Here is a 25,337-nt window from a genome sequence, read left to right as displayed (position 1 = left end):
AAGCTACAAACGGTGACAGTTTCCCACCTTGAGCTGTCCATAGTGCGCTGTCATCTGCGTACGTTGTGGGCTGAGGCACACAATCTACGCAGATGACATCACACTGCGGACAGCTCAACGTAACGAGGGCCAAATGGAGGAAACGCTCTAAGAAGCCATTGGTGAGATAGAGGCATATGTATAACGGCGAGAAGACTCAAGTGTTCTCCACAGAAATCAGAGCTATTGCTCTATCGACAACGAACAAGACACAAATACCCTCCCGAAATAAGGCTAGTGGCTGACGATGGCCCCATACCGGGCGTAGAGTCAATCAGGGGGCTGGGAGTACGCATACACGAGCGAAATCTCAATGCGGAAACCGTTAAGGCATTCGAGAACAGTGCGCAGCAGACAGTGCGTCTAATTGTGCGGATTGCAAATATGCACTACGGAATGAGAGAGGCCAATCTGATCACATTGGCGCAGGCCTTCGTAACTCGCAGAGTCGTGTACGTGGCTTCGTGCCTGAAGCTGAACTCTTCCGAAAAGGCTAAAATCGAGAGCATAATCAGGAGAACATAAGCAGGCACTTGGGATTCTAATTACGACAGCCACTAATAAGTTTTCAGCGCTCGGACTGCACAACACGCTTGATGAGCTCATCGAAGCACACACAACAACGCAGTACGAGAGGCTCACACAGAGCACCACGGAAAGCACAATACTGGACAGACTAGGAATAGGGTATGAGTCGCAGCACAGCGCCAAAGTGGACACACCTCAGGGCAACAGAGAGGGCCTAAGGAACCCACCGCTACAAAAGAATATGCACGCCACTCACCATAAAGAGAGATGGGAAGCTAGAGTGAAGCACATAGAATGCGAATGTGGCGACTTGCAGGAGGTGGTCTATGTGGACACTGCAGATTACAGAGAAAAGAAGGCAATGGCTGCGGTTGCAATTGATGCTGAAGGGGAGCCCCGGTTGGCGGCACTGTGGCGACAGATAACCCCGAAGTAGCAAGAAGAGGCAGCCATTGCGATGGCAATTGCCTCTACTAATTCCAAAGTCATCATTAGCGACTCTAAGAGTTCCGTCCGCAACTTGGCCGGAGGACGAACATCCCCGCGAGCACTAAGAATCCTAACGACCAACTCGAATTATCGATCAATACGAATTATAGGGGTACCAGCGCACTCCTCCCTCACCGGGAACGAGGCGGCTGATCAACGTAGCTCGAGGACTCACACGCCGAGTAGATGAGCCTTATCCACCGGGGTAGCGGAGTGACCGCATGGTGGATAGTGAAATCACGAATCACTACGAATTAGAGAGCGCAACGCTAGACCTTGCCATCGCTGCCAAAATGTTTCATTCACGCACTAGAGGGTTTTCTTAATGCAATGAACTGAACTTCGTAAAAGCACTTCAAGGCATTCGTAGACTTCAGGAAAGAAATGCGCGAAGTAAAAAAAAAAATGCTGCAAAAGTTTCCTCTTTCACAATTGGAGTGTGACATGCAGGTTCACTCAGCGCTTCGTTATGCTATAACCAAATATATCGAAAACAATAGCGAAGAAAGACCTTGGAGAATCACTATGCGTCTTCGAAAGTACAGTGAAAATAAAAAATAAAATAAAATATGAACAACGCACCGGCCACAACAAACGTTCCGAATGCAAGAAAGCCGTTCCCGTCTCGCTATAGAATGGCGTTAGCAACTTTCCGACAGCCAGAACTCAATTCTGCGGCAGTCGTTTCTTTCCAATTTCTTTATTTTATTATCAAAATTGCTTATGGAAGAGAGGCTGCGAAAATATTGATAAATTTCTGTTTTCGTAAGCACATTCTGCATTCCGGGCTTGCTGTCTCTTCAATATCTGCAAAAGATTATGATGTTCGATTCGATATTTCATTTCGGGAATACCGAGATGGAATGCCCGGAATAAAATGTCTGCCTTTGGTAGGGAGCTCAGAGCGACGTGCAACCACCTTGAATTCCTTATCGCGTGCCGCATGCAATGCAAACGTTGCAGATGCAGACGCGTTTTGTCGTTTCGCATATATGGAAATGCATGCATCCCACTCTTTATTCAAACGATGAGGTCCCGCACTCTGATGGAAATGCCGTTCGTCACTACCTCGTGGTAGCTTGCGTGGAATCGTAGAGTTGCATACAGGTAGTGTCACAGGGTAGTCGGACTCTCGAATATTTCGTCCACCACCGCAGTTATTGGTGGTGCGTATGCCGGGTGTTTCGGCGAACACATTAAAAATTGTTTAAAGGGGGCTTTTGGCAGATAGCACAGTTCTAGTTCATGAGCTGGTCTACTCGAAGAGGCGGATATTACACAAAAAATCGAAATATTTAATCGACAAATTAACAAAAATTCACTGATTACGTTTCTAACTAATTGCGTTATGGCCCACACTGCAGTTTACAAATTGTAGCCGTGGAGTTCGCAAGGCGGATCCACTTGGAGTGAATTGTCAGGAGGACACCAGCTTCGAGATATTAATTCCCGAACTTTGTGGAGAAATGCATTGGCGTTCCAGTTACTTTTGTGCTTCAATGCATAAAACAGCGTTTTGTTAAAAAAAGTAACTGGAACGCCAATGCATTTATCCGCAAAGTTCGGGAATTAATATCTCAGAACTGTTGTCATCCTAAGAATTCGTTCCAAGTGGATCCGCCTTGCGAACTCCACATCTAGAATTTGTAATTTGCAATATAGGCCATACGGTAATTAGTTTTAAAAAAATCGCCAACCCTTCCCCTGTCGAGAAAATGGGAGTAAGCGAAGCTTGTCGTGTGTGTACCTGACCTACTACTTTTCCTTCCCTTTCCGACTACTTTTCCTTCCCTTTCGTGCAATTGCGTTGTACGATTCTCTGCTAGACGCTGTCGTCGCTTGCGTTCGATGTCTCGAGTTTGCTAGGCGGCGTGGTTAGCAGCATTCTCCCGCCATTGCCGCTTGCGATTCTTCGAAATTAAATTGCTTCAAAATTAAATCTGTCCGTACGTAAGACAACAAATGGCTCATACCCCCTTAAGCAATAGCTCATACTCCCGTAAACGCGGCTTCCCCATTACGACGACAGAAGAGAAGTGAAATTGTACGCTGGAATGACGAGCGGCAACGGAGCCCGCAGTGGAAGAAGACGACGATGGGAGCAGTGGCCCGAGCGCGTGCCGGGCACGAGCACAACCCGAGGGGCCGCCAACCATGCAACCAGCTGCGGAAGAAGATGACGACGCTCGAGCCAATGCTAAAGATGATAGTTTGCCGCCTACACCGACCCCGACACAAGTCAGCCAAAAAAATCTTCGCATAAAATTTAATTAATGAATGTTTGTTAATTAGTCGATAATGGATTTCAATGTTTTGTGCAGGTAATGTCCGCCTTTTCTAGTCGGACCAGCTCATGAACTAGAATTGTGCTGTCTGCCACAGGAAACCTTTAGACATTTTTGAAAGTGTTCGCTGATGCACGTTGATGCAAACGTCTGATTTAGCCAGGACGGAGGTGCACTCGCTGGCACGGCGCTGTCGGTCAAAATTTCATTGCTATATACGCCACAGCATCCACTGGGACATACCCAATCGCTCAAGAATGGGGTATCTCAGGTATCAGGAAATAAAAGAAAATCAAGGCCGTTGGATGTCGTACACTCTTTCATTAAGAGATCTGCTTGATTTAGAGATACCCGGGAGCTGACCTCATATTTAGTTGTATGTCGTGATTTCATGTTTTATAAGGCCGAACAATGGAGCGCACAGTGGAATTGTTTTGCGAGTCAGTTTCGTAATATATAGGCCGGCTTGCTGTCCGGCCAGGACGAAATAAAGCGCTGTCCGCTGCTCCATAGCAAGGTGCATGCTTCCTAATATTGCGGGGTGCGGCTTCGCGTTCTCCATGAGTTTTCAAAAGTTACGGAGGTGGCACTGGAGTTCTGTTATAGTATACTCCAGGAGCACGCGTGGTCATTTTGGCTCAAGATCAAGTGGAAATCAGCGGTTCATAATTGCTCTTCACAGTAATTGAGCTTGGATTAATGGAGTAATTCACAGTAACTGATCGAGTAACTAAGTTAGCAGAGTCTAGCGAACTTTCTTTACTTAGTCCCTGTCTCGCTTTCACACTCGTACATGTGTACGACAGTGAGAAGGATATTTCGTTAAAGAGCCCCTAATCAGGCCACATTTCAAATTTTGGTTATACACTGTAATTGTTGCGTGTCCTCTAGGGAGCGTTCGACCTCAAGAATTTTTCAAATTGGTCCATTATTAGCACATATATAAATTTGTGAAATTTCGCGAACCCATGATTTCAGGAGATGAGCTTTACGACCAACATAGACACTCTCGCCACTTGCCTCCGTCTAGACCCCGCAAGCAAAGTTCCTTCCCTACGTACTCCCGCACAGGAGCCGGATTACGCGTCACGAGCACGTCACAATCCCCACCTTTTTTCTCTTCTTTTTTTTTTCCCTTTTCCTTTTTCTCTTTCTTTTTTCGTTCTTGCTGCGGAAGTTCTTGCTGCGCGGTGCACTTCCGGTGACGGTCTCGCGTGCGAACCCACGAGCTGTTGCGTTTGTTTCGTTTTAGTCTGTGCACGATCTTGCGAGCTGTGCGCTAGAACAACTGCTTTGTTGGCTGCTTCTGCAAAATGGATCCCTCAGTGCGCGCACGTTCGGCGAGGCTGGGCCTGCTCATAGATCCTTATCGCAATAAAACGCGTCGGTGTACCGCTGGCGCCACATTAGCGGTTTAAGTCAGTGCGACTTAACACACACACTGAAGTAGACGCGAGCGGATCAAAGAGTAAGATCGCGCGCTGGAGCACGGTAGAAATTGACATAGTTTGGTTCTCTGCCCGCGCGACGATGGAACAAGCAGACGAAATGGAAGTACATTTCCCTTGCGACGGTATATACATATACGAAGTAAAATAAAGACACGTAGACACTTGGTTTGCCGGTTTCATTATTTCTCTAAACACTAATTCGTCTATTGAAGCGACATATCATATAACTGCTGTTGCCTTGAATAATTCTCGAACTCATGTGCCCCTGTGAGTGACGGCACAGCACTGCGAATTACGTAGGCGCACTTGTGCGAATGACGCCGACTCTCCGGCTGGGAGCGCGGCCCCCGCGATGAGAAGGGCGCACGGCGTTTGGTTTGAAATTGCAGCTGTTTTCGCGGAGCGTAGCGGTGTAATACTTTGCAGACACGATCGTTGGCGCGCATTGTATGCACTGCGCTTGTCAGCTCAAGATGGCCAAACCTGGCGAGGGGCACTTTAAGAACAGAAAAGCTGACTTGCTCTAGGTGCTCTAGGTTAATTAATTAGGAGGAAACGTTAAGTTTCATTTCAGAATCTCTACCGAAAGGTTCTCTTCCTGAAACGGTAGTCAAAGTACACCAGGTGAACCTTCCACGTAATGCACCTTAACTGGAGAACGTTTTTGGGCACATCTGTGCTTGATGAAAAAGCACAGATGTGCTTTTTTCAAAGCGTTGACATTTGCATTTTGTAACGTCCTTGCTCTTTCGCAATGCCTGCTCTGCGGCGTAGTGCAGTTCTGATACATATTCTTTGTGAAAACTGCTCCCACAGCCCCCACGCGACTCAGCAGATAAATACCGTCACGTGTTTTTTCTCCCGAAGACACCGAGTACGAGCGCACGCTTCAGAATCAAGTGGGTTGCGATTACTCTTGAAAGGTGAACGTGATATGATGCAGCTATGCGATCGTCTCACAGTCAGTGAAGAAGTGTCGACACCGAACGCGCAACCTCGACCTCTGTTGCCTACCCATATCAGGGGCTGATATGGATAGCATTCCGTCAATGCAAATATGCAAGCAGTCGCAAACAATATAATGGACTCGAGCAGTCAGTATCGTTGTGCTTCAACAGGTTCTCAACGGATCAGCACACATGAGTGTACTGTTTTGCTAGATGGTATGTAATAGCACAGTTTACCAGCGCAAGGGCGGGCCAACCGAATAGACAAAACGTTACAGAGGGTTCTGTCTCTTCTTGCCTATTTCATTGGCTCATCTTGGCGCTGATAAATAGCACCATGTTTTCGACTCAGTGATGCGCTATTACACTTGCATCGTTTCAGACCGGGCAAAATAAACACTGACCAACACAAAGGGCTTGCTACTTTGAAGGAGGATAAAATGTGCAATGAGAGACAATAAATGGGAATGGAAAGACGCGGCCGCCCGGTTCATAGAATCGGGCGGAAGTAGGGGAAAAAGAAAACTAAAAAGGAATTTCGTAATGTTCTCTGAAAGTTAAACCGAAGGCACCTTACAAAGAAATGTTCCTTTATTTCAGGTTCACTGCCATAGCAACATTGATGGGAAGGCGTCGCGCCAGATCTGTGGGAATAAAGAAGTACGCAATGATATTCGGCAACGCATTCTGGTAAATGAAACTTCAAATCCTCCAGTGAAACACTATCTACTCTGCCAAAGGAATGTAAAGCATTGAAAATCAGTTGTTCAAGACTGGGGAAGTAGCACGTTCTTCACGAACAGAATATTTTCTAAATATTCCAGCAGTGATACATGCCGAAGGTCGTAGAATCCTCAGGACTGGGCCTTTAAAGATGTCCTGAACCACCTCTCGGGCTTTGTGAAAAAATATAGGCCGCGGATATCATACGCTGCTGTGAACATCTCAGCCAAGTTTTGCAGTCGTGCGCGGCGCGTGAAGCTCGCAAGCGGAGCGCGAAGTCACCTTTCTCTCAAACACTCTCTTTTTAACAGAAGCCATGATCATCTCTTGTCTGGTCGCTTTATTTCGTAATAGAGCATCCAGAAAACGCGGCTACTGTTGGCCAAAAGCTGACGTCAACCAAGAAGGGTGTTTGGATCAGTCCGCTTCTTCCTACTGTTACTGCGTATATTTATTGACGAAGTTTAATAAACAGGCTGAAGTAAGCAAACATCTGCTTTTGAATTTCGATAATAATTACGTACTTCCGGAAGAAGCTGACTATCGTCTGCTCAAGCTCGGCCGCGGCCGCGCGCGGAGGAATACCACTTTGGCCACCCAGCGTATCGGTGGTTAGCCGTTGGATCTCGCCAATTTCGACCAGCTTTGAACGCTCAGCTAGCCTCGAACCACGCGATACTTAAGGTCAGACCACACGCACACTTAGCAGCGCGTGCTGACTCCTGGACACTCCTGGTTAGACGCCTTGGTAGACTTATTGATAGCGCTTCAAAATGCGCAAGTAGGATGTGACTACTATCCGTCGGTCAAACTGGCGATCGAAGGACAAAGCCGGTCCGCACCACGGTCGGACTGCAGTATATGAGCGCGAACACGCACTGAAACCCTGTCGTGCACAAAGCAAACGCTGCGCATACGCACAACAGTTGCATGTAGCTGCTGTCTGCTACGTAGCGTAGATACCGCGGCCGCCGCGGGGTGCCGCGTCGAGTCCACGGGTTAAGCGCGCTGCTGCTCGATTAGCACTGGCTTAGGTCTGGCTAGGGTGCCTCGATGCCCAGCGCCGCCGCTGGCATCGAGGCACCCTAGGTCTTGCACGTCGTAGGCGCCAAAATCGGAGGTAGTGGCGTCTACTTTAACATCCACAATCAAATTGTGGATTGTGGATGTTACGGCTACGGCGGAGCGTTGGGGGCACGCTCCGCTCCGCCGTAGCTTTCGCAGTGCAAATCATTGAAGAAGGAGCGGAAGCTCCGCGAAGGTCCGTGTTTGATTACCAATAACTCCGCTTCTGTTGAACGTATTGAAGCACTTCTTGCGGCAAAGTATGTCTGAAATAGCCTATTTTAACTTAAAATGCATTTATACCCTTCGATAAACAGTGGTTCGGGGCCCCTTTAAGGAACGCCGCTGCCAGTGCTGTTGCTGACTCATTTAAACTTGAGCGCTTGTGGTTTGGCACCCACTTTATAGCTGGAATATAGGACGTGGAAGAAGAAGTTTCACACATGACTCATTCGCTTTTGGAAGCAGGGTCGATTCATGGCCGTAGTGGGTTGTGCTATATCTACAGGCACCAAACCAAACCCAAACCATGGTCAGAGGAGACAGACCGATGCAAGATCTCCTGCTGCAATGGTACCACGGAGGTAGTGTAAAGAAAGTGCAGTGTGAGCCAACGGTTCACGTATGATGACAGCTGTCCGTACAAGTTCCAAACAAGGCCATAGCTAGGTGGCTTGGGTTGAAGCCCGCTTTCAATTTTCTGCCTGGTGTTTCCCCGCTATTGTTGAAAAAAGTTGAGCAAAAGATTTTCTTCTTTTTATTGATTGTAATTATTCTCGATATATTTTTGCACATTTTATTGGAAAACAAACTTTTTTTTCTGGATATTTATGTGCCTGAAGGATGAAGGCGATATAGCAGCAAATGACCAATGTGGGTCAACACGGGGTCATAGCGGGACAGAATGAGCCACGCTTCCTGTGCTATAGCTCGGCAGCGCAGTGGGAAAAAAGTTGGCATATTGCCGACTGTTAGTTGCGTGCAGTAAAGGGCCTATAAGTAGGGCTCTGTATGATATCGCTGCTGTGGACGTCCTAAACTGCGAGGACATATGGTCATTCAGGTTTACATATTCCTTCCCGATTTGAACAGCGGGAGTGCACGTATAAATCTGGTTTCTTCTCCGAGTGTGCTTTCGCGATGGATCACGCCAGTTTTCGCAGTGCCACCAAGACCAGCGCGAGCTCCCACGGGAGCACTTCTAGAACACAGTCTGAGCACTCTTGTTTTAGCCCAATGAAAACCGCTGTATACCGTTAAGCGACACTGAGTCCTGGCAGACAAATGAATCCCTCATCACGCTGTTAATGGGTCGCTTTCCAGTGGTGTAAACAGGGAGTACACACAGGGCACCCAACAACCAAACTTAATCTGTAACCGCAATGTCGCAATGAACTCTCTCAACTGCTTTCAATATTTTCTCTCTCTGTCTCTTTTAGGCGGCGTGGACCGAAACTTGGAAGTGTTTGCCTGGCGCTTATCGCCGCGCATCCTATTCATTTTGTCCTGTTTTCACCGCAGGCCTGTAATAAGCAACCAAAAGAAAATTGGCATGATTCACGCTACACAACGACAGAGCGTCTCCCAGCAGAGCGGACGCGGAGGGAAAACAATATCGCTTCGCTTTTCGGCGCGATAAAGCACGTCAAACTGTCGACACAATGGCACACAGAAACACAAGCGATAGCGAGAGCTCCGCGCGGAGTTATCGGTCTGTTAGGCGTTCCGGCCGATAGTTGAGTTCTGGCGGCACCTGCACTCTGTCGCTCACCTGCTGCCGCCGCCGCATGGATACACGAGCACTATACCCCCGGTTGGTTCTGGTGCCTCTGTTCCTAAGTGCTGCCGAGACCGTCGAAACAGGTGAGGAAATGACTACGCCGCTTCTCTGTTTGATAAATAATTGCGCGATTCGTGCTCGTATACATTTGCCCTGCGCTTCCCTAGCTGATTGTAGCACACGCGCAATACTTCTCGGTATATATGCAGGCTACAGCATAGCGCTCGCATTTTACCGGCACCTAACTATAGGATCAAAACACTCGGAATCTTATATTCCTAAGTGCGCTATTATGTTTATAAGTGATTCTGGTTATCGCTTGAGCTTCGCTGCTTACGCTGTTAAGAGGCAAGTTTTCTGCAGCTGTGTAATATTGCACAAAGGACGTCGTGGAAAATATACCGTGAGTCCCAGAGTCGAGGATAAGCCCTGCTTTCCCCTCTCTTATTTCCGTGAAGGTTGTTTCGGCGCCTTCGCGTTTCAGCACAAAGTTCTCAGCTTGAAGAGAAAAGCGCAATAGTAACCCTGCAGCGGCAATAAACCACGAGAGAGACGCAAGAGAAAAAGAGAGGCGGCCACACTTTCGCAATGAACTGAACACTCAACACAAAGTTTCGTGATGCGTTCCTGTGCTAAGGTATTCTGAAATGTGATAAAATGCTATCGAAATCAACAACGTCACGCTGGTGTACGGGCGCCGATGTTCAAGCGCGAAATTCAACGAACGGAAGTTCGGCCTTCATTTTTGCCCCAATAATAATAAATCTCATTCAACCAAACGAATCGAAGTATAGTTTTGAAAGAACGATTTCTTAACAACCTATACTCACTTAGCGTTTTTCTTTAGTGCCAATCTAAGTGAAAGATACGAGCAGCAGGGGCGAAAGGGTTTCATCAGTCAAGCGCCATTCCGAGCATGGTCTTCATCGCTTCGGCGATCAAGTATATACGTCAACTACTAACTGCTGAGCTTGTAGGGATATGGTGAGGAGGACAGGATAAAACAAAAGGGAGAAGACAGAGATGTTGACCAGAAGAGCGTCTGGAGCGGTTATACCCTACGCTGGAGGAAGGGAAAAAGAGAGCAGAAAATGAGAGAGGGGAAGGAAAGACGTGGTGAATTCGGGCACGTGCGTGGACGGCACCAAGCAGTCAAAGACGTTCGCACATCACCAGCTGTGCTTTCAAGACGAACTGGAGGGCCTTCACTTCATGGACTGACTTGCGATGGGGACGGTGTACCATGTTTACAGCGCCTGCGCGGACAGTGGCCGATCGTCCAGTCGCCGCAAATTGTACAGGATAAGTTTAGTGGTACGGTAGTACAAAGAGGAGCGCAGAAGTCACAGGTGCGTCAACTTCACGTAACAGCAAGCGATTCAGAAATAATACGTGTTTTCCTATAAGAAGCCCAAGTATCCAGATTGTGTATCGGACTCATACAACCGCCACCATCATCAATGCCGCCGTCACCGCCACGAAGAAGGCTCCATTATACAAAGCTTCTTGTTTACTCTTTCTTTTCTATGTACGTGTCATTCTTTGTGCGCTTTAAGAGTACGATCCAGAATGGGTATCGGACTCACTGCAGCAATATAAAGCATGTAGCCGTACGCGCCAACATCCGAGACACCGGGTGACTTGCTTACAGTGTGCACGGTATTATAAGCATGCGCGACGCAGATTCGGCGAGTCGTGGCGTCTGCGCATGTATTTCGGAGGCAACACTGTGCAATAAATTCACGCAGCAAAGCTTAGCATGCGTTGTCTAAAGCTTGTAAAGTCGAAGTTGCTTCTGTGCGGTGCAAGACGATGACCGATAACAATCACGTAGAGGGGCAAGGGAGAACTCCCACATAGGACGAGCATGAGATAATCGATTAATGTTGCCATTCGGACAGCTTTAGAAGTAAAAGTAGCATGTTCAATTATAAATGAGCTGAAATCAGCCTACAAAAATGGCTCTTCGCCGTTAGCGATGTCAGCCATCATGCAGTAAGCAGATGTCTTTCCAAATTGTAGTTGTTCTTACTCTATCATCATCATCATCATCATCATCATCATCATCATCATCATCACCATCACCATCATCACCATCATCATCATCCTATATTTTATGTCCAATGTCCACTGCAGGACGAAGGCCTCTCCCTGCGATCTCCAATTACCTCTGTCTTGCGCTAGCTGATTCCAACTTGCGCCTGCGAACTTCCTAGCTTCATCACCCCACCTAGTTTTCTGCCATCCTAGACTACGCTTCCCTTCTCTTGGTATCCATTCTGTAACTCTAATGTCCACCGGTTATCCATCCTACGCATTACATGGCCTGCCCAGCTCCACTTTTTCCGCTTAATGTCAACTAGAATATCGGCTATCCCCGTTTGTTCTCTGATCCACACCGCTTTCTTCCTGTCTCTTAACGTTCAGCCTAACATTTTTCGTTCCATCACTCTTTGTGTGGTCCTTAACTTGTTCTAGAGCTTCTTTGTTAAGCTCCAAGTTTCTTCCCCATATGTTAGCACCGGTAGAATGCAATGATTGTACACTTTTCAACGACAGTGGTAAGCTCCCAGTCAGGATTTGGCAATGCCTGCCGTATGCACTCTCACCCAATTTTATTCTTCTGTAAATTTCTTTCTCGTGATCAGGGTCCCCTGTGAGTAATTGACCTAGATAAACGTACTCCTTTACAGACTCTAGAGGCTGACTGGCGATCCTGAATTCTTGTTCTCTTGACAGGCTATTAAACATTATCGTTTTCTTCTGCATATTAATCTTCAACCCAATTCTTCCACTTTCTCGATTAAGGTCCTTAATCATTTGCTGTAATTCGTCTCCATTGTTGCTGAATGGGACAATGTCATCTGCAAACCGAAGGTTGGCTGAGATATTCGCCGTCGATCCTCACTCCTAAGCCTTCCCAGTCTAAGAGCTTGAATACTTCTTCTAAGCATGCAGTGAATAGCATTGGAGAGATTGTGTCTCCTTGCCTGACCCCTTTCTTGATAGGTAATCTTTCTACTTTTCTAGTGGAGAACCAAGGTAGCTGTGGAATCCTTGTAGATATTTGCTAAGATATTCACGTATGCCTCCTGTACTCCTTGATTACGCAATGCCTCTATGACTGCTGGTATCTCTACTGAATCAAATGCCTTTTCATAATCTATGAAAGCCATATAGAGAGGTTGATTGTACTCCGCAGATTTCTCTATTACCTGATTGATGACATGGATATGATCCATCGTAGAATATCCCTTCCTGAAGCCAGCCTGTTTTCTTGGTTGGCTGAAGTCAACTGTTGCCCTGATTCTATTGGAAATTATCTTTGTGGATGTTTCATACAATACTGAAAGCAAGCTAATGGGTCTATAATTCTTCAATTCTTTAACGTCTCCCTTCTTATGGCTTAGTAGAATGTGGGCGTTCTTCCAGCTCTCTGGTACACTAGAAGCTGTGAGGCATTGCGTATAAAGGGCCGCAAGCTTTTCAAGCATTATATCTGCTCCATCTTTGATTAAATCGACTGTTATTCCATCTTCTGCAGCAGCTTTTCCCCTGGTCATGTCTTTCAAGGCCCTTCTAACTTGATCGCTAGTTATAGAAGGAGCCTCTGTATCCGGTTCATTACTATTTCGAATCAAAGTAGCTTGACTGTTTTGGGCACTGTACAGGCCAGTATAGAATTCTTCCGCTGCTTTTACTATGTCATCGAAATTGCTGATATTACCATGCTTATCTTTCAGTGCATACATTTTGCCTCGTCCTATGCCAAACTTTCTTCTTACTGATTTAATGCTGCGTCCATATTTTACGGCTTCCTCAATCTTTCCCACGTTATAATTTCGAATATCCCTTACTTTCTTCTTGTTCATCCGTTTTGACAGTTTAGCGAATTCTATCTTATCTCTTGAGCTGGACATTTTCATGTTTTGTCGTTTCTTTATTAGGTCCTTTGTTTCTTGGGAGAGCTTACCTACTGGTTGCCTTGGTGCCTTACCTCCCACTTCAATTGCTGCTTCTGAGATCAACCTAGTTAGGGTTTCATTCATTACCTCTATGTTGTCTTTATCTTCCTTTTCTAAAGTTGCATATTTGTTTGCGAGCACCACCCTGAATTGGTCTGATTTTACCCTTACTGCCTCTAGGTTGGCCTGTTTCCTCTTGACTAATTTCACTCTTTCTCTCTTCAAATTGAGAGAAATCCTAGACTTAACTAACCTATGGTAACTGCACTTTACCTTCTACCTCCTGCACTATGCTTGGATCGGCATAGAGAGTATGAAATCTACTTCATTCTTTGTTTCTCCATTAGGGCTTTTCCAGGTCCACTTCCTGTTGCTGCGCTTCCTGAAGAAGGTATTCATTATTCGGAGCCTACTATTCCTTTCCCCGAATTCTACCAACATCTCTCATCTTGCATTCCTAGAATCGATGCCGTAGTTGCCAATTGCTTACTCACCAACCTGCTTTTTCCCCACTTTTGCATTGAAGTCGCCCATGACTATAGTATACTGAGTTTGCACCTTTCTGATTGCTAATTCAACGTCTTCATAAAACTGTTCTATTTCTTCATCATCGTGACTAGAGGTTGGGGCGTAGGCTTGTACTACCTTCATTTTGTACCTCCTATTCAGCTTTATTACGACGACTGCTACCCTCTCATTATGCTGTAGAATTCATCAATGTTGCCCGGTATGTTGTTATGGACTCTCTCATCCGGATTCTCTCTTATCTGGAAGACCTCTGCAGCAGAGGACGTGGCCGTTAGTCAGCACTGTGTAAGCCTCACCAGTTCTTCTAACCTCACTAAGGCCAATAATATCCCAGGCAATGCCTGATAATTCTTCAAATAGTCCTGCTAAGCTAGCCTCACTCGAGAGGGTGCGCGGGCTGAGCGTTGCCAGGTTCAGTTTCCATTGGCGGCCTGTCCGGACCCAGAGATTCTTAGCACCCTCTGCCGCGTAGCAGGTCTGACCACCGCCTTGGTCAGGTGCTCCGCAGCCACTGGGGACTGAGGGCCATGGGTTAATTGTCGGAGTAATGAGGGAGGTAGTGGCCGAATATTGCACCAGGGAGGCCAATTCCTGTTCTGGTGAGGGAGTGACTTTGATGAAGCTTAGTGGGCCTTCCTAGTTTGGTTGCACCTGAACTAGTACAGCCCCACTAGCTCTCGGCAATATATATTTTTTTCTTGCTGGTGTCAGGCACCACTACATGCCTGAAATGTAGTGGATTCGAGCTTACGGCCTACAGATTTGAAGCCGGGTATTCTACCTCTGCTCGACGCCACCACCTTACTCTATAACCTCTTACTCTATACTCTTACTCTATAATCTGGTGCAACTCACTCTGGGGAATCGGCCATGAATCAGGCGGTGCAAGGGCTTACAAATATTACACCGAAGCTTTGACTCTTACTGGCCTTTCGAGGTATGAGCAAACCGCTATCGACCGTGCAGATGCACACTGATTTCAAAGCGCCACGCTCCAACAACTCATGAATGGCTTTATACATATGGTTGTGACCAACAAAAATCGGGCCCCTTCTCTCTCACACACACACACGCACTCATATTATATAGTATTTAGATATTTGTTTGATTCCAGCACTGCTGTATTTACAGCGTTTGCTTTTTTTTTTTTTTGCTTTTCGGCCACCAGGGGTAGTCAGGCTGGCAAACCTCGCGCCACTAGCGATGAGGTGAAGAATCGCAAGCAGGTCGGGGCTGGCCGGTTGAGCGGCATTAATCAAAATTCGACCTCTAACGCGTGCACGGTTGCTTCAGTGTAGCCGTATACCATGGCCCTGAACACCTTCTCGTTCCTGATGGACACCGGATACCATTTTGCGTGCACCTTGACGTCGTTTATCGTGTTCATCATCCACTTCAACAACGGTCTCGGCAGCACCGGAGACATCGTCCGCCTGGCCTTCTGTGCCGTTGCTTTTATCTTCCACGCACTGCAGCTAAGGTACCACCAACAGCACATTAACATAGAGGTAGTGAACGTGCCTCAGTGAACCAAGATTGCCACCATGGAGGCAGACACGCAGCAGCTGGACGCCCTTTTATACGCCTGCGCTGCGCTTCCTGTGCCGTCGTCTATGTCCTTGGTGCGTTGTTCGCCAGTGGAAAGGACGATTTCCGCGTCGCCAACTTCGTGCGACACCAGTGCTGATGGCGTTCAACGGCTTGAAATTTCGACAAACGTGTGACTGCGCAATATGAAGACCAGCAAGACACAGACAGCGGTGCAAATCATTTTGATCAGCAGTAACGGACAATCGTTACTTCTGTCTCGGTCGAAGATAAATCCTGCGTAAAGCATGGATCCCAGTGCTCTGTCAGCGGTGGCCGAGGCCGTGAGCTTGCTGCGACGGGAGACTGTGTTCTTCCTAAGCGACCTGGTGCTGGCCGGTTCTGACCTGGGCGTGGTGATGGAGACCTTCGTGCACGGCATCCCCATTGCGACCGCCCTGGTGCTCGTCATGGCCACGCTCTTCCTTCTCGGCTTCCACATGCTCCACCTCTGGTCCCTGTCGTCGCTGGCTTCTGACGCGGCCATATGCATCGGCATTATATGCAAATTCACGCATTCCGCATACCGTTGTGCACCTGGCTTGGTGCACCACTTGTGGACGACGCACAAGATGAAATCGCGCACATCTGCCTAAAACTGGACCTGCTTCCTCTTCCGCACTGCACTAGTGTTGTTCTACGCGATCGGCATAACGGTGAGCATCCACGGGCAGCGTTCCGGGAATCAACGTTCCGGGAAGCAAACAATGCTCCTGTTGCGGCGGCGCCGCCAATGATATCGCCGGCGCCCAACCCCGAGGCCGTAGCCCATCAGCATCACGGCCACGCGGGTTGCCGAAGCAGCCGCAGCGAGGGTGAATCGCATTGTCATCATGGGGCAGTCCGCGGTTCGGCTCGGGCTCGCCGCAGCTGGGCTGCGCGACTCGATGTTGGGGCAGGAAACTCTGGTATGAAGCGATTCGGAGCCGAAGAGGCTACCCGAAGACAGCGATGTGAGAAGTGTTTGGCTCTGTAACCCACACAATTTCGCACGTCTCGATGTCGGGCTGTTCGAAAACAGCTCTGGTACCGTAGATGGAGCGGCAGCTACTAGCGACGAACACTCCGGGCCAGTTAGAGCAATACGACGGCGTCGAACAACCTCGGGCATCAAATCCGTCGGGCCCTGCCGTCAGCTGTGCGTAATTTTATACACACAAGAAATTTTTATTTTAGCCGTAATTTTTATAGCATTTAATAAACCGCTTCACGAACGTTTCGCTTCGCTTAACATAAGTTTGAATATGTGCGTTGGATCTGCATATTTTTGTTAGACATAGATCCTGTAGTCCGCAGGACTCGACCTGCTTCGCTAGGTATCGCTAGCATACACACTTTCCCGGATGTGTACCAAGTTCCGAGGTTTTAAACTTATTCAGTTATTTATCATATACCCAAAATTTTGTCCGCAAATGTCGGCGCACGATGGTCGGCATGATTTTCCACACACACGTACACGCACGCGCACACTATATATATATATATATATATATATATATATATATATATATATCGCTATGTGCGCTATGTGCCCTACATGTTCTTATCGTTGAGCTGGGTTATTTTAAGAGGCGGACATTATATAGTAGCCCGAGAAATTGAAACGCTTATTCAAACAATTAACAAAAAATGACTAATGAACTTCTTAGTGAATTTACGACACATATTGTAATTTACGAATTGTAGCCGGTGAGTTTGCAAGACGCATCCACTTGAAATGAATTTCCAGGATGACACCGGTTTCGAGATATTTCACAAAGTTTGGGACGAAATCATGGGCGTTCTAGTTACTTTTGTGCTTCAATGTATAAAAGAGCATTTCGGTAAAAAATTAAGTTGAACAACAGTGCATTTTTACGGCGACCTTGATGGCGAATATCTCCAAACCGGTGTCATTGTGGACATTCATTCCAAGTGGATATGCCTGGCAAGCTCACCGGCTGGCAAGCTCACCGGTGCACCGGTTAATTGCATTGTGTCGCAATGTAATTAACTAAAGTAAATTAGTGAATTTTTTAATTCGTTGAATATGTATCGATTTCTCGTGCTTCCAATGTCCGCCTCATCGAATAATCGAGCTAAATGATAAGAATGTTGCTACCTGCCACAGGCGATTTCTAAAAATACCGTGAAACTTCAACATGAACACCCTGTATTGCGTCTAGGCTTGTCCGACGGTTGTCACCGAATCCGTGCATTTTATTCTGTGCCCGTTTATGCGGGCACGTCAGTTCCGGCGAGTGCGGGGTAGTATAATAGTCGTATATAGTGGACCTCAAGGTCCGCGGGCTACCACACTGTCCTTAAAAAAAAATTGCAGTTTCGCCCGAAAGAGGCAGCATAGATTGCGATAGCAAATTAGTAGACAGCCATACGGAGTAAGGATAGTAGTTTTATCGGCCGTGTAAGCTGGTAAACATTCGCTTACCACCTAAATTAACAAGCATGGTGTCAGAGCGCACAGGCAAACATGAACACATCACGCTCGATGATCGCGGACACTCGCTGTCAAAACGCTGGCCCGAGGAAGCGAGGCAGCGGCAGCGAGCGAAGGGACCAACGCGCTGTCTATCGCTTCAACGCAAACTGAACGGCGAGAACGCAGCACACGCAAAGCTATATGAGCCGTCGGCCCACCTAGACTGTGCCCCCAAAGCAGACCGCTTTCAAGATAAAGCCCGCGCGGCCGCGCCACACTCAGCTGCCGCCGAAGTACAACGCGCCCCGTTCCTCCCCTTCCACGGTGCCATGCGCGCGACGGAAGACGGCGCTTCCTCCCCGCTTTTCTCCCTTGCGCGCGTGAGATTGAGCCGCGATCGTCGGCTTGCATCCTCGCACGCTTTCACTCGCACATACAGCTTACGGCGCGCGGCGGCGGTGTCATCGCCCTTGGACGATATGCGGAAGACCACAGCGACGACGACGGCAAAAATGCGCCTGGAGTGTCCATATAATTGCGGTCGCAATAAAAGAAAGACGGTGCCTGCGAACAGCGCACTTTGTGCCGCTGAGCGAGTTCCAACAACTTAATCTTGCTCAAACTGCGCTCAATTATTTCTTGTTTCCGAAATGCCATGCTTCAATCCAAGCTGCGCTGGAATTCCTGTCACCAACGGGTCTAGGCTCTCACATGTAATACTCATACTCTGCGTGTGACTATGCGATGTGTTGTTGGTGACCTGAGGGGTCATGTCGCATACCCACAGTAAGGGACTGGCCATGAAATCAGGCGTTTAAGTTAAGCTGATAAAGACGAGGGAATTAACAATTTGTAAAGTGTTGTGGTGTGCCTTCACCTTTTTTTCCCCTGTATCTCCTTATCTTTCCTTTTAATTTCTTTCCTTTTTTTCTTCTTTTCAAGCTGGTGGAATTGTGTCCCTTTTATGAGACAATTGCTTGCTTGCTTTATGGTGTTTATGTATGTTCACATAATTAATAATAATAATACTAGTTGTCGCATACGCTTGAGCGAATTGCTGCAGCTCGTCAGGAGCTGATGAACTCCTGTTAGGCGGATGAAAGACGTTCCAAGTGTTGTACTTTGTAGCTGTCTCAGCGACTACTTGCGAAGGATCCAGCATGCCTTCCTAAGCGGATCTCTGCTGCCTTGACTAGGAGGCCATGAAGTCAGAGGATTAGGCCGGTAATCTTCCGCAAGGCCATATATAGATCCCAGGTACGCAGCCAAGGGGGGGGGGGGGCGGCTTCAGCCTCCCCCCCCCCCCTCTCTGATATTTGTTCGTGCTGTCATGCACCGCCGACCAAAACAACCACCGGCGCCGGGACTCATTCTGGATTTTGTCTACAATGTCTTTTTGACGCTCGAAAAGACATTTCGCCGCGAACATTGCGAACTCGGGCTGGATTTCGTGGCAACGCCCATGCACCTGGAGTCACATAACGTAAGGAGCCCGAGCCGAGCACAAAGTTTCAAGGGCTTTTCGGTAGCGAGCGGGCGCGTCGCGGCAACTCGCAGCGGCCCCGGAATCTACGGAGCGCATGGATTTCAATTCCGAAACTTGATGGGTATAAAGCTCTCAAACTTTTGACGTGAAAGGTGCACTGACGTTTCCAAAGGGTGCTTCTGTTTTTTAATTCAGGAACTTTGTGGGTTTAATGTTCTTATAAACTTGGGCCAACATGCGTGCACTCGAACGCGCGTGTCCAAGCTGTTCTAGAAATGGAAGCTCGCGCTCGCAATCTTCCACACACATGAAAGTATTAAATCACCCGCCGTGGTTGCTCAGTGGCTATGGTGTTGGGCTGCTGAGCACGAGGTCTCGGGATCGAATCCCGGCCACGGCGGTCGCATTTCGATGGGGCGAAATGCGAAAACACCCTTGTACTTATATTAGGTGCCGTTAAAGAACACCAGGTGGTCCAAATTTTCGGTCCCCAACTACGGCGTGCCTCATAAAATCAGAACTGTTGTGGCACGTAAAACTCCATAATATGAATTTTTTTTTAAGTATGAATTCACCGTGACTGTCATGTTGCATCTGATAATGTTTCTCCAATGAATTTTTTTTTAAGTATTAAATATCACCGTGACTGTCAGGTGGCATCTGATAATTTTCTCCAAACATTTTCAGGAAGCGCGCTCAATGTTATCGATCAGCCGGACCAGGGCAGGCAAAGTAAAATAAGAGAAAACAGAAGAAAGTTAACAGGCCTATTAAATTTGAGACAGTTCTTTTTTGCGGGCGGCAAGGTCTGGCTCACCGTGGCGATAGGGACACTGGTCCTATGGATTTAAGCAAAGCCCCCGCTGAAAATACTGGTATTTCCAGAGCGCTTCTTCGCATGCGAGCTGATTGCGGAGATACATATCTGAAGAACCATTTGCAAAAGTTGCTCCAGTAATGCCTCGTATTTAAACAAGCTGTACAAAAATAAATTATAGAAATTTGCGGTGAAATTATCAAAGAAAGCCTAGATGCGAAAGTGAACGCTGCAGGCTGCTTCTCCGTACTTGCTGACGAAACGACGGATATTGCTGGAATCGAACAGCTTACTGTTTGTGCAAGGTACCTAAACAAGGATGTCAACGATATCGAAGGAAGGAAGGAAGAAAAATAAGAGGTGAAAGGCCGAGAGGTTAATCAGGTTAAGTGTCCGGTTAGCTACTCTGCACATGGGGATGGGGTAAGGGCAGAAAAGATTAGAAAACAAGAGAAGATTAAAAAAAAAAAAAAGAGAGACGTATCGGTCCGCACATTCTATAGTTTTTCACTAAGTCCTGTTTCTTTTAAAAAGCGTACTAGTGCTATAAAGCAGTTTGTTCCGACGTCGGCTGGAACCAGGGACCGAGAATTGTGGCTTACGTAAGGGGACGGCTGTCTAGCTTGTCGAGCGTGGTGCTGAGGAAACGATATCTAAGAAGTGTTTTTAGGTTTTAGCACAGGAATAGATGCACTCTGTCATTGAGACTGCAGGTTATATGGGCATGTGTACAAACTGCTGCAGATTCTAGTAACCCTTCTTGTGCGACTGCCAGCGCAGAGAGATATTCAAACATGAGTTTACTAAAAAAACCACTTGCGCTCTACAATGTCTGAGGAACGCATGGTTATGCTGGCGCTTCTATACGCCCACAGAGACGTCGCCGTCAACGTGTCCGATGTTATTGAATGCTTCGCTAAACTTTCCCACCGAGTTAAGTTTATCGTTTAGATAGCGAAGCAGCAAAAATCAATGCATGTAAAAATATCTGTTCCTTCACGTTCCTATATAAGCTCGTAATTATGAAAACGTATGGCTGTTTCTTAGCTTTTAAAACAACAGAAATTTTCACCGTTTATTGTAACAGTTAGCATGATGATCAAAATTATCCTGGGAATAGAAAAACTACGGGGACATCAATAACCAACTTTGACAAACCTTGCTCATTGAAAGCCCGGCACACGCGGCGTTTCCCAAAAACGCACTCGGATGTTAAGTAAATCAACTTGCCGCATCATCTGTGGCTGTCGTTTGTCCTTTTCTTTCCTTTTTAGCTACATGATTTTACTTCTTTTCTAAAACGAAGAAATACCCTTCTTTAATTTTGGGTGCAGAATAATTGTTGCCGCTGTGCAGGCAGTTAACACACGCATTTTCGTATTCATTTCGGCATTATTGTTCTATTATTCTAGCCACATTGTGCTGTCGTGACCGCAGCATGGCCCAAATGCATATCACGACTTCTGAGATCATAGTCTTGCCTGGATCGTCTGTCTTTATACTCGTATGCGTGAAGTTTACTATCTGTGACTGCGCAACATGTTTATTTGTCTTGTTTGACGCATTATATACAGTGACGTTTCCTTAGATACGTAGATTTATTGCAGACTTTTACGTATATTTAAATATCTTCTTGCGATGTTTTGTATATACGAGCAGTGAACTTGGTTTCACGCCACACATTCTTGCCGTTTATCTTCGCATTTCTATATTCCATTCTATCTTCGCATTTCTAATGTATATTTTGCGGAACTTCTGCTTTTTATATGTACTCACTGTTGCGACTATAATTTCGGTGCAATTACAAAACACGACCGGTAACAGCTGCTCCTGCGCAATCCATTGCAATGAAGGACAGCGTCATTGAGGTTTGTCTCTGGCCGTTGCATATGTACAAAAATGGAAATAAGGTTGTTGAATGACAAAGATTCATCGCAATAATTGTCCTCAACTTGTTCATTTTATGGCCTTTACGTTTTCCATATCAGCTGCATGCACTGTTTTGCTGGTTTCGAACTGATATAGTGCTAAAGTTCGCGTGATATTTTGTTTACTTATTGAATAAACAAAAAAAAACGCGGGAGCATTGATATCAGCTATTTCTGCTACAATTTTTGGGACATACGAATATATTCTTTTATGAAAAAGTACATATTTTACTTGTCTTGACAGTGCGTAGCGTTCAATAATTCGTTTGCAGCATCTGATATACAATGGCATTGGCAATGGCAATGCAGTTACTTTTCATGTATTTGATGCCTCGACAACTTCTATAAGGAGGAGGAGGGGGGGGGGGGGGGCTGCAACTTGAGCCCCCCCCCCCCCCCCCCCCGTACAAAATTTCTGGCTACGCCACTGATAGATCCGCGCACTTTCGACAATGAACGACAGGCACATCTTCCGCCAAGGGAAATTGGCGCTTTTGGAATTCACAGCGCTTACACCACTCGCCGAGGCACTGAAGAACAACAATCATATCTTAAGGAATGAGATCTCGTTAGAGGGCTGATAACATACATACACTGACAAATCGTACCCCTGTTTCTGCCGCTACTTGATGTGTCCTAGCGGAAGAAGATCTCTGCTTGGATGACTCCTAATTACCTCTGGCGAGTTATTCTTGCATTGCGTAGCGCCACATGAAATCATCTGACGCATGCGTATAGATCACACGTTTCTTGTTGCCCCTCATCAGGTCATATAAATATGGCATTGTGCTCCCCAGCATGATTCCAGGGTGCAGTGGCCCGCCGGGGATGAAAGTCTAATGCTTTTCATTTTCTTTTTATCTGACCTCTAGCTTTTACACGTACACCAACGCCATTTCTGCTTGTAAGTTTCTCGCAGTAACCCTTCTGTTTCCTACTACTGATGTCTCTTTATTCTGACATCTTTCTATTTATAATCATCATTAGCCTATATTTATGTTCACTGCAAGATGAAGGCCTCCCTGTAATCTCCAAATACCCCTGTCTTGCATTAGCCGGTTCCAACGTGCGCCTGCAAATTTCCTAACTTCATCACCCCACCTAGTTTTCTGCCGTCCTCGACTGCGCTTCCCAATTCTCTTGGTATCCATTCTGTAACACAAATGGTCCACCGGGTATCCATCCTACGCACTACAGCCCCATTTTTTTTCTCTTAATGTCAACTAGAATATCGGCTATCCCCGTTTGCTCTCTGATCCACACCGCTCTCTTCCCGTCTCTTAACATTAGGCATAACATTTTTCGTTCCATCGCTCTTTGTGCGGTCCTTAACTTGTCCTCGAGCTTCTTTGTTAACCGCCAAGTTTCTGCCCCATATGTTAGCACCGGCAGAATGCAATGATTGTGCACTTTTCTTATCAACGACAGTGGTAAGCTCCCAGTCAGGATTTGGCAATGCCTTCCATATGCACTCCCACCCATTTTTATTCTTCTGTGAATTTCCTTCCCATGATCAGGGTCCCCTGTGAGTAATTGATTTAGATAAACGTCCTAATGACTTAGATATTTCCCTTACTTTCTACCAATTCAACGACAAGGCACGGGGTGCCTCCAGCCATCTACTCTCTCCCCTCTTTTTCTTTCTCCTCCTCCTCCTTCCCCTCAGTACAGCGTAACTCAGCCGAATTTCTGACCTGATATTAACTATTCGGTCTTTCCTGCACTCTTCTCTTCTGACTATGGGTTCGCTCTGCATGAGCAGATCCTGCCTAGCAGAGAGCTCGCTTGCTGGTCATCTTCCGAAATACAATGCGTCCGCAATATTATCTTTGCATTTGACTGATACGCAATGTGAGATGTTTGCACGCACGGCGTTCGGTGGCACAGACGAGAATTTTTAGCAGGCTCCGTGTAACACCCCTGACACATGGGCAAAAGTTACGTCCTGTGAAAGAAACCCCTTTTGTTACTCCGAAGGGCCCTTTGCAGAAAGGTGTTGCGCCGATGACACACAGCAGCGCACTAACTTCTTTAGGTAGTTCCTCAAATGAACGCCGCAAAAAAAAAAAAAAAAAAAAAAGCGCTGCTTGTTAAGCAGCAACAAAGACAGCATTTACAAAAAGCTGCGCATGTAGATTACATTTGGTGATTGTAGAACCTACAATATATTTATCCCATTTTTGATGGCTTATAATGCGCATATTCGGAATTCAACAAGGCGGCGCTAGCGACGTGGTGCGGGCGTTTGAGAGTATAGATACAGTAAATCTTCAATGTTTAACAAATCGCATTACCGCTAAAAATGAAAACATTTTTCAAGGTAAAAAAAAAATACTTACGGAGCGCCGTAGTTATGTAGCTTGTTTTCTTCTATTGATGAGTTGTGCATGCACGCTGTGTGCGAGAGTACACCTTTCCACTCGAAAAGTAGATCCCCGATCTTCTGCACACTGCAGGTCTTATCGGAGCAAACAATAAAGTCTAATACAAACGCTGACGGTTTCACGTCGGTGTCATGCCGTGAACCAGTGAGGTGCGATGCCTACAACGCCGCTGGCGACACTCATACATAGAGTAATATTAAATGCGATGCATTTCTTGGCGAATATTTGCCACTGTGACAGTATCTATCTATCTATCTATCTATCTATCTATCTATCTATCTATCTATCTATCTATCTATCTATCTATCTATCTATCTATCTATCTATCTATCTATCTATCTATCTATCTATCTATCTATCTATCTATCTATCTATCTATCTATCTATCTATCTATCTATCTATCTATCTATCTATCTATCTATCTATCTATCTATCTATCTATCTATCTATCTATCTATCTATCTATCTATCTATCTATCTATCTAGCCGCCTACGTCGTTATGCTCTCATGGTCGTTTCGTTAACTTGGAATGTACCAAAATTGGCATAGTATGACAAGAGTATGACGAACATAAATGATAGGTCACGACATGAATGTCATGACATGCGTGTCATATAGGTCATGACAATGACCCAGCGAAATATGATTATCACTCAAAAGCCTCCGAAATGGGTTCTGACGTGGACACTAATTGACGGAAACACTTAAGTATAATGGTAGAAGTCATAGTCATCAGCATGACTCAGCTAAAATGGCAATGACTCAGCTAACGAAGATTAACACTCAAAAGTCACTGAAATGGGTTCTGACGCGGGCACTAAGTGAAGGAAAAGGCTAAAGGTTAGTGGTCGAAGTCAAAGTCATGAGCATGACTAATAAAGCTTTCGCCTTAAGGTCTCCTCGGCGTAGCTAAA

At 46.4% G+C, this 25,337-nt stretch overlaps 1 protein-coding gene across 1 annotated transcript in view; it reads left to right on the top strand.

Annotated features, from left to right (window-relative positions):
• Positions 1–9,219: 9,219 nt before the first annotated feature.
• LOC119455789 (facilitated trehalose transporter Tret1) overlaps positions 9,220–25,337 on the top strand; it is a 71,998-nt gene continuing 55,880 nt past the window's right edge. The window contains exon 1 of the mRNA XM_037717253.2: positions 9,220–9,390. The gene's annotated coding sequence lies outside the window, so the exon portion shown is untranslated. The remainder of the gene's footprint in view (positions 9,391–25,337) is intronic.

This window comes from Dermacentor silvarum, chromosome 6 (assembly GCF_013339745.2).
Source record: "Dermacentor silvarum isolate Dsil-2018 chromosome 6, BIME_Dsil_1.4, whole genome shotgun sequence".
NCBI lineage: Eukaryota > Metazoa > Arthropoda > Arachnida > Ixodida > Ixodidae > Dermacentor > Dermacentor silvarum.
This window is presented reverse-complemented; position numbering and strand designations above follow the sequence as displayed.